The sequence below is a fragment of the Enhydra lutris genome, unplaced genomic scaffold, assembly GCF_002288905.1.
Source record: "Enhydra lutris kenyoni isolate GAN:26980312 unplaced genomic scaffold, ASM228890v2 scaffoldscaffold24, whole genome shotgun sequence".
Taxonomy (NCBI): Eukaryota; Metazoa; Chordata; class Mammalia; order Carnivora; family Mustelidae; genus Enhydra; species Enhydra lutris.
The window spans coordinates 21,354,004-21,367,554 of record NW_019154108.1 but is presented as its reverse complement, the minus strand read 5'-3'; the positions used below and the strand labels follow the sequence as shown (position 1 = coordinate 21,367,554).

At 40.2% G+C, this 13,551-nt stretch overlaps 1 pseudogene; it reads left to right on the top strand.

The window, feature by feature from the left end:
* The first annotated feature begins 285 nt into the window (after nucleotides 1-285).
* LOC111150693 overlaps nucleotides 286-13,551 on the top strand; it is a 116,401-nt pseudogene continuing 103,135 nt past the window's right edge.

Here is a 13,551-nt window from a genome sequence, read left to right as displayed (position 1 = left end):
TCCCTTTGGAAACGGCTGGCTTCACATTTTAAATGTCTTGAGGATGCTGTTGCTCCGTCTCCTTCTCTTAGTTCTGCTTTCCTATGTGTTGACTTCACTGTTAGGTAGGTCCTCTTCTCATGGGAGCCACTTGGTCTGGTCAACCTTAGATTGCAATGGCTCTCACACTCAAGGAGCCCAGCAAAACGAGAACACATCTTTTCCAAACACTCCAACAAGAATCTAGGCCCTGGCATGGCTCGGTCCATTTTGGGATACGTGCCCACCAGTGCATTCATCCAGGCCATGGCTACCACCACTGCAAATCCTACAGGGAAAGAGGGGCAGTGGTGTGGATACATAGAATGGACTGTGTGGAGGTAAAGTGAAGAAGGGCTGGTTCCCCCAAACACACACACACACACACACACACACACAGGAAAAGAGATGTATTCCTTCTGCAAGGGAAGGGATGCTAGACATGTAGAAATGCTTTGTGTCTCTTAAAACTTATAAAGCACTTACCACAGAGCTTTGAATATAAAAAGAACTTTAAAAATAATATCTAGGGCACCTGGGTGTCTCAGTGGGTTAAAGCCTCTGCCTTCGTTTCAGGTCATGATCTCAAGGTCCTGGGATCGAGCCCTGCATTGGGCTCCCTGCTCAGCCAGGAGCCTACTTCCTCCTCTCTCTCTGCCTGCCTCTCTGCCTGTCAAATAAATAAATAAAATCTTTTAAAAAATTGTCTAAAAATAATATCTAAAAAAAAGCATAGGAGTAAGAATAATGATCATGATGATATTTTTGAGACCCAAAGAGATGATGACATAGATAAAGGAAGATCATTGTTATTTCAATAGATAACGCACTGTTCTCAGTAAAATATATTTGGTCTATGTAGCTGCAGGCTTGGATATGAATGATGTCAGCACTAATGATTATTAACAAAAAGTAATGAAGAGGAGAAGAAAAGGTATTCAGTGACTTAAGAAAATGGACATCCAAGCTCAATGAATAATTTTGTCTTCTAGGAAATGGGTAGTTGAATGGGCAGTCACTGGTTTGGTGTTCCTGCTTCAGCCATGACAATGTATCATAAGGCAAATCTGCATGTCATTTACCTTTGAGCAGAAATCCACGTACCAGGCAGGCCCATATGACTACAAACTCCTGGCCTTTATTCAGGCTGGCTTCCTGGCCAGAAGTGCTGTCACTCTCCCCTCAGGCTATCTAAATCAGCCCACAGTTCAATCTCTGCTATCAAGCCCACCTTAACTCTCCCTGGTCTTTGGTCTATCTCATGGCATTTTTAAAAAATTATTTTTATTACCATATAATGTATTATTCGCCCCAGGGGTACAGGTCTGTGAATCGTCAGGCTTACACATTTCACAGCACTCACCATAGCACATACCCTCCCCAATGTCCATCACCAAACCACCCTCTCCCTACCCTCCCCCCCCCCCAACAACCATCAGTTTGTTTCGTGAGATTATGAGTCTCTTATGGTTTGTCTCCCTCCCGATCCCATCTTGTTTCATTTTTCCTTCCCTACCCCCCACAACCCCCACCCTGCGTCTCAAATTCCTCATATCAGAAAGATCGTAAGATAATTGTCTTTCTCTGATTGATATATTTTGCTCAGCATAAAACCCTCTAGTTCCATCCACGTCATTGCAAATGGCAAGATTTCATTTCTTTTGATGGATGCATAGTATTCCATTGTATATATATACACCCCATCTTCTTTATTACCTCATGGCATTTTGTTGGCTGTGTAAAATTGTTGGAAAAACCAGCAAACTCTTATTTTTACTTTGTAGAATTTTTGCTTATAGCACAATTTGACATACAAGTTCTGTTCATATTGTCCCCTGCATGCTTTTTACGGTTTATCTCCTTTTTCACATCTACCCTCTTGCAGTTAATGTTTGGTGATTCTGAACTATTCGTGCAACTTTTGGGACATGCCATACTTTCTCTTCTCTTTGCAGATACCTCTCCTTGAACATGAAATAGGACTTGACACTCTGCCATGCTCCCTATTCCATTCTTCACCTGACTACCTCCCACTCATCCTACTCCCTTAGATGTTGTCTTCTCCAATGAACCTTCCATGACCCTAAAAGTTAGAACAGGTGCCCCCTGTCATTTTCCAGAGCCTCTTCAGCAGTCCAGGGATGCATTTTCTGCATGAATATCATCAGTGCAAAATCTTCAACAAGCCTTTGATCTACTTAGCAATTCAAAAATAACTCACAGGAAAAAAATTAAAGAGCAATTTAATCCTAAATGACACTGTACTCACTAAAAGTACATGTGGAGTTCAGTAAAAAGGGAAACTCAGAAAGGTGTCAGGGAATGGTGTGTTTTATTCATCACAATGTACTTAAGCTCTGTGCTCAGTACTTAGAACAGATAGAATACCAGATGTCAGTACCTAGACAAACAGAATAATTTGGAGGAATGCCTTGAGGGATGGAGGGAGAGATTGAGGAGGGGGGAGAACTGACAGAATACAAAGTATGGGCTGTATCTGAACACACAGGACTGAGCAGATTATTATTAGATCAAGTTTGGATCTCTTATAAACCTATATGAAACACATAGTCGTCGACTTAAGGCAGATTTAAAGCAGAAGTACCTTTAAAATGAGGGGAGAGGGGCACCTGGGTGGCTCAGTTGGCTAAGCATCTGCCTTCAGCTCAGGTCATGATCCCAGGGTCCTGGGATTGAGTTCTACGTCGGGTTCCTTGCTCAGCCGGGAACCTGCTTCTCCCTCTGTCTGCCACTCCCCCTGCTCGTGCACTCGCATGTGCTCTCTCTCTCTTTCTGACAACAAAATAAATAAAATTTAAAAAAATTAAAAATTAAAAATGAATGAGACGGGGGGCGGGGGAAGAAACAGGAAGAGACATGAAGGTTTGGAGCAGTGAGAGTGAAGGAAGTAAGAATGAATCACAGGCACTGAGAGTTTTATAGTTTTCTGCTCTCACTTCTAGAATGTCTAAAAACAGATATAGCCCACCAAAGTCTGTGACTGCCTGCAATGGGTTTTGTTTTAAAGAAGTATTGCTTTTAATCAACTCAAACGTTTTAAACTTTGATCAGAGACTGAGAAATCCTATAGCTCTTATCCCAAACAGCATCTCTCACACAAACCTGCAATGTATTTCCAATGAAACAGAAAACAGCACATTAGTGCCATGAACCTTAATAGTCTGAGGTGATCTGTTGTTTATCAAACCATTGGTCTGTGTACATGGGTCGTAATGAAATAATCACTCCACAGGAACTTAATACGCTCTGGGAACGATCCCCGAGTGTTGTACTCAGGGAACCTAATAAAGAAACTTGAAGCAACTGTGTAAGAGGAACAGGAAAACAACCCAGGCTGTTATCTTTTATTGAGTCTATTTTCTCATAGAGAATCCTGAGAAAACAAAAGACATCTTGTTTGAAGTGTTTTTGCCTTCTTCAAGTTTGAAGCAAAAAAACAAAACAAAACAAAAAAAAAACAAAAAAACAAAAAACCTCTTTGAAGTACTTACAAATTAAACACTGCCAGAGACTATTTCTTCCTTCAAATCTGAAATATTTACTAATTCTGTAATTAGACAATTTTGCCTTTAAAAAATACTTAATTTGGTGCACCTGGGTGGCTCAGTGGGTTAAAGCCTCTGCCTTAGGCTCAGGTCACGATCCCAGGGTCCTGGGATGGAGCCCCGCATGGGGCTCTCTGCTCAGCGGGGAGCCTGCTTCTCCCTTTCTCTCTGCCTGCCTCTCTGCCTACTTGTGATCTCTTTCAAATGAATAAATAAAATCTTTTTAAAAATACTTAATTTACTTAATCAGCATATACTTGTACCTGGAGTTAAGCGCTGCTCAGGAAACGAGAGACCTAAAATTGCACCAGCACCATCTAGGAACTGGTTGAAAGTGCAGATTCTCAGGCTGTACCCCAGACCTGAGGAATCAGAATCTGCATTTTAGCAAGAGGCTCAGGCGATCTGTATGTGCATGAGAGTTTGAGAGGCAATGTGATGGCTGTACATTGGAATCCCATGGGCTTGTTTGGGTTTTTAATGCTGTTGCCTAGAACCTAGTCCAAGAAATTTCTATTTGATCTGCATAGGGTGTATCTTGAGCATTGGGATTTTCTCAAAGATCTCCAGGTGATTCTAATATGCAACAGAGTTTAAGAATCACTGCACTGGGGGTAGGGAGGATTTGACCTTTAGTGCAGCCTGGGGGGGTCTGCTAAAATGCAAAGTTTGGTTCTTCAGGTGAATCCTGAGAATCTGCATTTTTAACCTGTTGCCAGGTGATGTTGGTGCAGTTTTATTTCTTTTGTATCTTCCTCCACAATATCCAGCTCCAGGCATAAGTAAATACTAATTAAATAATTTTTCAAGAACCCACTCTTTTTTCCCCCAATATAGAGATCTTGTATTTTATGGCTATTTTTCATATGTGTGTTTTTAGAAAAGTAATGGCAGTACCAACTCAAACCCCTAAGGAATAAGAAGGAAAATTCATGTTAACTCAATTGTTAGCACCCTGTTATGGGTTAAATTGGTCCCACCCACCCTGCCCCGGCCAGCCCATCCCCACCAAAAGACATGGTGAGGTCCTAACCTCCAGAACCTCAGAAATTATTTGAAAAGAGATGTCATTGCAGACATTGTTAGTTGTGTTTAAAATGAGGTCTCCCTGGAGTAGGATGGGCTCTTAACCCAGAATGACTGGTGTCCTTACAGGAAGAGGAGAAGAGACACAGAACGGACATGCACAGGTCCATGTGACAATGGAGGCAGAGACTGCAGGGTGGATCTACAAGCCCAGGAGTGCCAAGGACTGCCAGCAACACCAGTTGCTAGGAAGAGGCAAGCAAATGCTCTTCTCTAGAACCTTCAGAGGGAGCATGGTCCTGCTGACACCTTGATTTCAAACCTCTAGCCTCCCAAACTATGAGAATATCTGTTGTTTTTAAGCCTCCAGTTTGTAGTCATTTGTGAACGCAGCCCTAGGAAGCTGATACACATCCTCTTCCTTAGTGCTCACTGCACAGGCTAGAATTTTTTTTTTGTGTGTTGTGATGTTTTGTGGGGTTTTTTTTTTGTTTGTTTTGTTTGGTTTGTTTTGTTTGTTTTGGTATCCAGGACATACAGGATACTGCCTATTTATAAAAACTAAACTGATCTGCCAATGGCTACTTCAAATTTGGCTCATCATATGCCATTATAGATACCAAGGAAAGGAATTATAAAATAAGAAAAGATGCAAGTGAATGGAAAGAGATCTACTGAAAATAAAAAAATGGAGAGACCGAGAAATCAAGGAAAGAAAGAAGAATATACAGACTTAGAGTTTATAATGAATAATCTTATCTTTGAGGAAAACACGCAAGTTCTCAGAAGTGAAATTATTCCTTAACGAAAATACATCTCTTTGTGAGCCTATTGATGTACATTTAAAACCCAGCCACATCTACGGGATTTCAAAGAAGTCCTGTTAATGTTCATGAATCTGTATGAAGGGAGCATCAGTGAAATTCTTTTCCATCAACATTGGCATAAGAATCATAAAGGGTTTTGCAAGCTGTCAAAACGTTCAGGAAATGGTACCTCTTATCATCAGAAGACAGAAGAGTGAGCACTGAGCATAATTACTTTAAGGAGCTCCCCTGTGGGCCCCACTTTGTATTTATCACAAAATTATTATGTTTATCATTTCAGCTAAATACCATTTTAAGCCCAGCTCAGGAGAGAACATTATGGAATTGGGGGCACCTGGGTGGCTCAGTGGGTTAAGCCTCTGCCTTCGGCTCAGGTCATGATCTCAGGGTCCTGGGATGGAGCCCCCGAGTTGGGCTCTCTGTTCAGTGGGGAGCCTGCTTCCCCCTCTCTCTCTGCCTTTCTGCCTACCTGTAATCTCTCTGTCAAATAAATAAGTAAAATCTTAAAAAAAAAAAAAGAAAGAAAAACAAAATTGGTTAAATAAAAATAATGGTAGCAACAGCAGCAAATACTGCATAAGACAGGAAGCCCTGGAGCCGCGGTGGTCAAGCCCACAGCACAGGGCTCTGGAGAGTGGCGCCTGCTGGGAGAGAAGGCTTTTATAGGCCAGGGCCAGTGGGAGGGCAGTGGCACCGAGAACAAACTTCCCTTCACAATTTTCCCATGGGTCAGTCTTAAGTAAACAAAATGTTTTTTCTTTTCAATGTATTAAAAACATGTCTGATCTTACTTCTAAATTGTTCCTAATTTAAGTGTGTCTGGGCAAAGACCACAACTGATGAAAGCTTTATTATGCATATAGTTTTGTACAGAAAAAAAGGAAAGAAAAGTTGCTTTTAACCTTTATTATTGAAGTTCATAACGAGAATTAACGAAGTCCAAATTTATAGTATTTTTAAAAACCAAGTTAAATTCAGTAGAAGTCAGTATTCTGGCTTTGTAAATGTCCATTGAACAAGAAGAAAAAAAAATAGTGAAGTTTATTCTACTGGAGACAAAAATGAGTTTATTTCCAGTAAGGATACAACATAATCTGTCCCTCTTAGTTTTGTTTTCTTTTTGTTAGAAAAACTTCTAAACTACCACCAAGCAGACAAATAACTAAATAATTTACTTTAACCCATTAAATTATTCTAGAATTATTTAATTTCCTGGGGAGCAGGAAGAATATAGTTTATTTACTAGATTAGAGGCAAATTTCTTGAGACATTTGCTCATACCAGTATGCTGTAAACCAAGGGTTTGTGCCCTCACCCCCAAATCATACGTTAAGTCCTAACCCCTGATGCAATGACATTGTCATTAGAGGGTGGGGCCTTTGAGAAATGATGAGGTTATGAGGATGGAGCATTCACGAATGAGATCAGTGCCCTTATGGAAGAGACCCCGAGAGAGCTCCTGGGCCCCTTCTGCCTCGTGAGCTACAAGATGAAGAAAAGATGCTATCTGTGAACTTGGAAGTGGCCCTCATCAGACGAGGAATCTGCAGTCACCTTGATCTTGAACTTCTTAGACTTCAGAAGTGTGGGAAGTAAGTGTTTGTTATATAAGCCATCCAGTCTTTGGTATTCCGTTTTTATAGCAGCCCAAAGGGACTAAGACACTGTGTTACTAGGTTGGTCCTATTTTATTATAGTTTATATCTGTACAGCTTTGATAACCCGTGAAATCCTGAAAGATAGAGGTTACCAAAGTCATGGTTTTATGCTCAGGACCCTCTAGTGGCTCTACAGATTTTGTGGAGTGAACTATTATAAAAGTATGGAGTGGCCTTTTAATATGCTCTGGCAAACTATAACACAGGATGCCTGGTACAGTGGTTGTCAATGTTTCAGACTCCAATCATCTAAACCCTTTCTGTATTTAAAGAATGTCCCTTTGTCTTAAGCTAGATACTAACCCAGGCCCCTGGTAACTTCGGTTTCCCCACTCACATTTCAGATTAGGACACCATGACACTGAGAAGCAGAGACCCTGGTGGTTCTAGCACGTTGGTGGCAGAGAGAGGCCAGAATGGAACACAGTTTTCCAAGGGAAGTGGTATCGCCAGCCTCACATACCCCATAGAGTCCAGATACCACCTCACAGGCCTGGGCTGGGAAACATGACGATGTCTGCTGCCCGCTGTCACCTGCTCCCAACCCCTTTCTGGTCCCGATTCTCCAGCCCTTCTGAAGGTGTTGTGAGCTAAACAGTATCTTCTAAATAAATCTCTTTTCCGCCTAAATCATCCAAAGTTCACTTCTGTGCCCATAACTAAAAAGCCTGCTGGAAAAAAAAAAAAAAAAGCCTGCGGAGTCCAAGTGGGGTTCACCACTAATTAGCAGGCCGACAGTCTCACCTAAATACTGTGGGATTAATTAGGTGATGTATTCATAAACATGACCATTTCTTTGGCTGTGTGTCCAAACTCTCTTCCCATTTTAAAATTCATTAGGGCAGTTTCAGTGAGGCATGTAAACATTATGTTAATGCAATACTTACAGTTCTCATTTGATGTGTGTGTGTGTGTGTGAGTGTGTGTTTACAAGAGACATATATGTGTACCTTCTAGAAAGGTGGATCAGACATCAAAGTTTTTCCAGTGTGACTTGTGTCTTTTAAGAACTCTGGTCAGCAGGGGAGTTCTGGATTTCTGGCAATGTAAAGAATATTAGGGCCAAAGCTGAGAATTACACAAGCCCCACTGCCTGTGAGCTAACTGTATCTCATATACCACTGAATGTTCACCGAGCAGAGAAAGAAAAGATGTTCTTTGACCCAACCTAATCATGATCTGTAAAGCTATTTGATAAAGTGCCCTCATGGGCGTTAAGGATACTTAGTGTGTTCCCTTATTATTCATGACTGTCACATGAATCGGAAGTCATTCTTGTCCAAGAAAGAAAGGCCCAGACAATTTAGCGGCACGGTTGCTGGGCTGCTTCTTAAAAGCAGTTTTATGAAAGGAAAATTCAAAGAAAGCCAAATTACACAGGGCTGGTTACCTGCCGTCAAGCTGGCTGTGGTTATCCCGTTTCTCTGGTCTTTACTACTGACAAAGGGCTCATGTACCTTGGCACTTATCAGAAAAAGGCACTAATTTTCTTTTCACTTACACATAAGCTATCTCTTCCAGAAGAGATTTAAATAGAAGATTAGCACGAAATCCTTGCCCTTTCTTCTATTTCTATAATCTAGAAACCATTCAGTGGATCTGATAAGAGCAGTTTCTTTGCAGTTTGACATTGAGAGGATAACTTTGAAGGGTTATTATGGGGATCAAACTGTTCTCCAAGTTTCTTGGGGAGGGACTTATATACTGTGACCTGTAATGAATTCAAAGAAGCTTTAAAAAGCTTCAGAATCTGCCCATTCCAAGTAGCATATTTTTCTAAACCTTTTTGTTTGTAGACAAGAATATTGTTGATTTTAAAAATGCAGTCTTCCCTTTTCTTGTCACTTTTATTCTAAAAAAGAGTTAGGAGAAAGTTTGTAAAATGAGAAAATGCTGCCCTATTAGGGTCCTCATCCCCAGAATCCAAAGAAGAGGATGCCCAGATGTACATGACAATCAGTGACCACCTAGTTGACGTCAAACAATGCCACATCTATTTTATTTCAGCAAGTCGTTCTTATAGCCAGACATAAATCTGCAGCTCCAGACTAGCTTTATGATCTGAAGAATAAACTTTACACCTAGGATCTAAAGTCTTTTCATGTCTGGAGTTCAAGCCACAAATACCTCTGGGAAGAAGAGTTTGGCGATTTACCCCACCAGAGCCGCTGGGAGTAGTGTCAGAGAGACAGAAATGAGAGGCACATAAGGGGTGGAGATTAGGCTGCCTGCCATTCCCTGTCCCTTCTGGTACTCAGTATCCAACAGTTTTTTAAATCAACCCTTTGTCTACCTGAGCAAATCTAACAAAGATTTTTTTTAAAGGCAAGAATGAATTATGTGAGAGTGACTTTTCTTTATTAGTTATTCCCAAACTGGGGTACAGAAAATGCACAATGGACAGGACTCAAAAATCAAACAGAAGAAAGTAGGAATAAAAGAAATAATCTTAGGCCTAGGAGACTTATTTATAAACAAGCAGGAATCTGTGAAATTATTAGATACTTGAATACTTGAGCCAATAATTCTTTGACTAAATTTATCATTGGAGGGGTTCAAAATGAGCCTCCCCCAAATGTGCCACTTTGGCATGTGGATTACTTTGCCTAAGTCAATCAAGACCCAAAAGACTCAAGAAGAGTTTTTTACCTTCCCCTTAAGTGCCTAACAGACTTTAAAAGAGTCTGGTCCAGGGAGAGAACTACTAACAGAGATAACTACAGAGCGTAAACTAAGTGTGGTAAGCTGGGGGAAATCTTGGCAGGGCCTAGAGATCAAATTCTGTGTCCCATTGTCTCTGCAAGGCATGGCAAACATTCGTTTACCAAACATTTGCTTTTGCTATTTTCATATTAACTGTCTTTCTTCCCTTTGAAGTTTCAGACCTCTACCTCCTTCTCCTTAGCTTAGGACAGCATATACACCTCAACTGCCTGATTGCCTATGGATGTCATATTCTTATGCGGCTCCCACATGTATGGAATTAAATGTGTTTTTCTCCTGTTAATCTTACATCAATTTCCCAGCCTAAGAATCTAAAGAGCAGAGAAAATTTTTCTCCTTCTCAACAGTATTTATCTGGACAGAAGCCATACCAGCCTTCTTATGATTCTATAGTAATAATTAGATGTCTCTCATACATGTCATCGTCCCTGCTCTTAGGTTGTGCTCTCTGCATTGTTGCTCATGATTTTCTACTCTATTGATGATCTAACTAGACATTTCTTCAGAACACAGGTAGGCCGTTGTTAAATGAATAGCCAAGTTTAGTAGTTTAGTCCATGGGTATGGAAAATACCTGGTTCTATTTTATAAGCACCAATTTGTGATGTTAGAATCATCTTCATCAACAATCATTTGTTGAACACCATCTAGCCTCAAAATGCAGTGGAAAGTATGTGGGTTTTGGGTCAAACACACTTGGGTTTGACTCCCAGTCTCACCATTAACTTATCTCTGTCACTCTATCTCTCTGTCTGTACAATGTGCAGTAGGCAGTTTCTAAGATAGCCACCAGTGATGACTTCTAGTATTCATACCCTTGGATAGTCTCCTCCCTTCATGGGTTGGTTGGACCTAGTGTATTGGTTCTAATGAATAAAATAGAGAATATGGCAAAAGTCATGATATATCACTTGTAAGATTAGGTTATGGACAATAACTCCCATATTCATTCTCTTTCTCTCTCTCTCTCTCTCTCTCCCTTTCTCCCTCTCTTCCTATCTATGACCAATAGCCAGTGAGGATCTGAGGCCTGCTAATAGCCATGTCAGGTGGAAACACAATTTACTGGAAGCTTGGAGATGTACCCTTCCCTGGATGATATGTGAGATGACTGCATTGTTGGCCAGCACCTTGAGTCCAGCATGTTAGAGACACTGAAACAGAGGAACCAACTAAGCCATGCCTGCATATCTGACACACATAAGCCATGAGTTAAATAAAGTGTGTTGTTTTTAATCTGCTAAGTTTTGGGGGGCTTTGTTACACAGCAGTAGGTAACTACTACAAATAGAAACAATAACACCTCCATTCCAAAATTACTGTGAGGGTTGAGGTGGTGTATGCTTTGTGTTTGTTACATAGCTTCTCCTTAATAAATGGTACCTCTATTTATGCCTCCTCTATATGGGAAGCTGTTCTTTCCTAAATTCTGTGGTGCAACATGGGTTAAAGGAAAAGGTGGTTCTCTTAACCTCAAATTAAAAGGAATTTGAAAAAAAGAGAATTGAATTGTGTGGATGCTAGTAGAAAGACCAACTGGTAGGTCTTTGTAAAGTATAGTCTTGAATGAGGCAATAAAGGAAAATACAGAATTAGGTAACAAAGTGATATGGAGGATGAAAATGTCTAATATGGACGAGGATTTAATGCCTTAAGAGTAAGAGCCTCAATTCCCTTCACTGACTTGACCACCCTTCAGGGCACAGTTATTTTCAAATTTTTAATGCAACACTTGAGAATATTAATGATAAAAGAGTTAATAGTGTTTTATTTGGGTAATCAAAATTTAAATTTGTAAAAGTGAAACTGAAAAAGAAATAGTAAAAATATAAAGATGGTTCCCCAAAGAGACAGTGTAGCACTGGGGAAAAGTCCCTGAATTCAGAATTAGAAGCTTTGGTTCTGGGATTTGGTTTGTTTTCTTTCTTTCAAAAAATGTGTATCAAGGGCCTACTTATGCCAAACCCTTTTCCAACTCTATAGTTGGATGGATATAGTTGCGGGTAAAACAGATACAATCATTGCCTTCTTGGAGCTAAAAGAACATGAAAAGAAATGTATTTAATTGCAATTATAATAAGTACCATAAAGAAAAGAGCAAGGTATAATTTTAAAATGTAGGAGGGATGTATACTGAATTGGAGAATTTAGGGAAAGTGCTCATGAGGAAGGGGCATTTAAACTGAAGGTTGTGCATGAGTTATCCAGGTAACTAAGTAACAAAGAGCTGGGGGAGAATATTTCAATCAGAGAAAACAGCAGGGGGAAGGCTTTAAAGCAGGAACAAGCTTGACATGTCTGAGCAACACAGAGGTTCATGGGGTTAGAACAGGGCAGGCCCAGATTGCACAGAGACTTGTGAGCATGTTAGGAAGTAAGTTATCGAGGCAGTAAAAGATTCTAAGTACAATGACGACATTGATTTTATGAATGCTCACTCTGGTGGGAATACAGAAATAGGATCAAAGGTAAATGGCTTAAAAAAAAACTGTAGGAGGACCTGGTGTCCAACTAGAGTGGACACCATAAAGATGGATCTGTGATATATTTTAAGGAGAGAATCCAGAGGAGTTGGTGATAGGTCGGTGTGGGAGGTAAAAGGAAAGAATGGCATCATCAGGGAATGCTCCTAGGTTTATGGGTTGAGCAATTGTTTAATAAAGTGGGATTTACTGAGTGATAAAAACTGAAGCAGGAAGAAACTGTGGAGGGGGACAAAGAAAGATGAAAGCTTTTGTTTTGCACATTAAGTTTGTGATGTCAACAAGACATTCAAATCGAAACACCAGTGGGCTCTTAGGTATGCAAACCTAGACAGAGCTCAAGCCATTTATCAGTTATGAAACTTCCGACGAGTCATCTTGTAATTCTGAGCCTCAGTTTCTGAAAAATCAGACTCAACAACCTCCTGCCTCGATAGGATGGAGGGAAAGAGAGACGAGGCAGCATCTAGGAAGGGTCTCTCTCAAGTGTAATTTAGCGTAAACATACAGCACGCTTGATTGGTGAAAGACAACTTCTCATGTTGGAAAGGGAAGTGTGACAAGCATATACTAAGTTTTAATATCCTGTGTACCTCTGCTGGCAAATATACAGACATTGATGAAGAGGAAGAAAGAGAAAGAAAGGGGAAAAAACGAAAGAAGGAAGGTGACGGGTGGACGGTAAAATAATTCAACTATTAATTTTGGATTTTATCATATAAATTATTTTGAAGAAATAGGTCTTGGGTAGTCTCATAACAAAAATTCTCTAGTTGTTTGGCTATCCTCACTTTGATACCTGTGCTTTCCACCTTTTGATTTCCTCAAATACCCTTCCTACCTGGAGTCTTTCATAAAATATTTCATCAGTCAGCAAGTTGCAAAGCACATATTTTCTTTGGCGTGAAGAAATATCAGGTCTATATTTCAAGGATAAGTAAACCAACTGACAAGTTATTTCAGTTTGGCTCAGTGTCGATCTTTTGCAATTTATTTCTACCCATTATTCTACCCTTAAGCTGATAAGAGTGTTCAGTAAGTTCTAGTAATTGCTAAAATAATAAGTGTTCAGTTATACAGTCTCTCTAGAATAGACATTGAATATTAAGCCCTTATGAACTCAAGAAGTTCTCATGGAAAACTGGTTCAGCTGGTTCTTGCTTTTGGGGAGGCACAAAACTCCCCGTCATTGCCCTATACACTCCAATGGAAGTTTTTCTGAAATATCCGTTTTCTGCTTTCCAGCCTT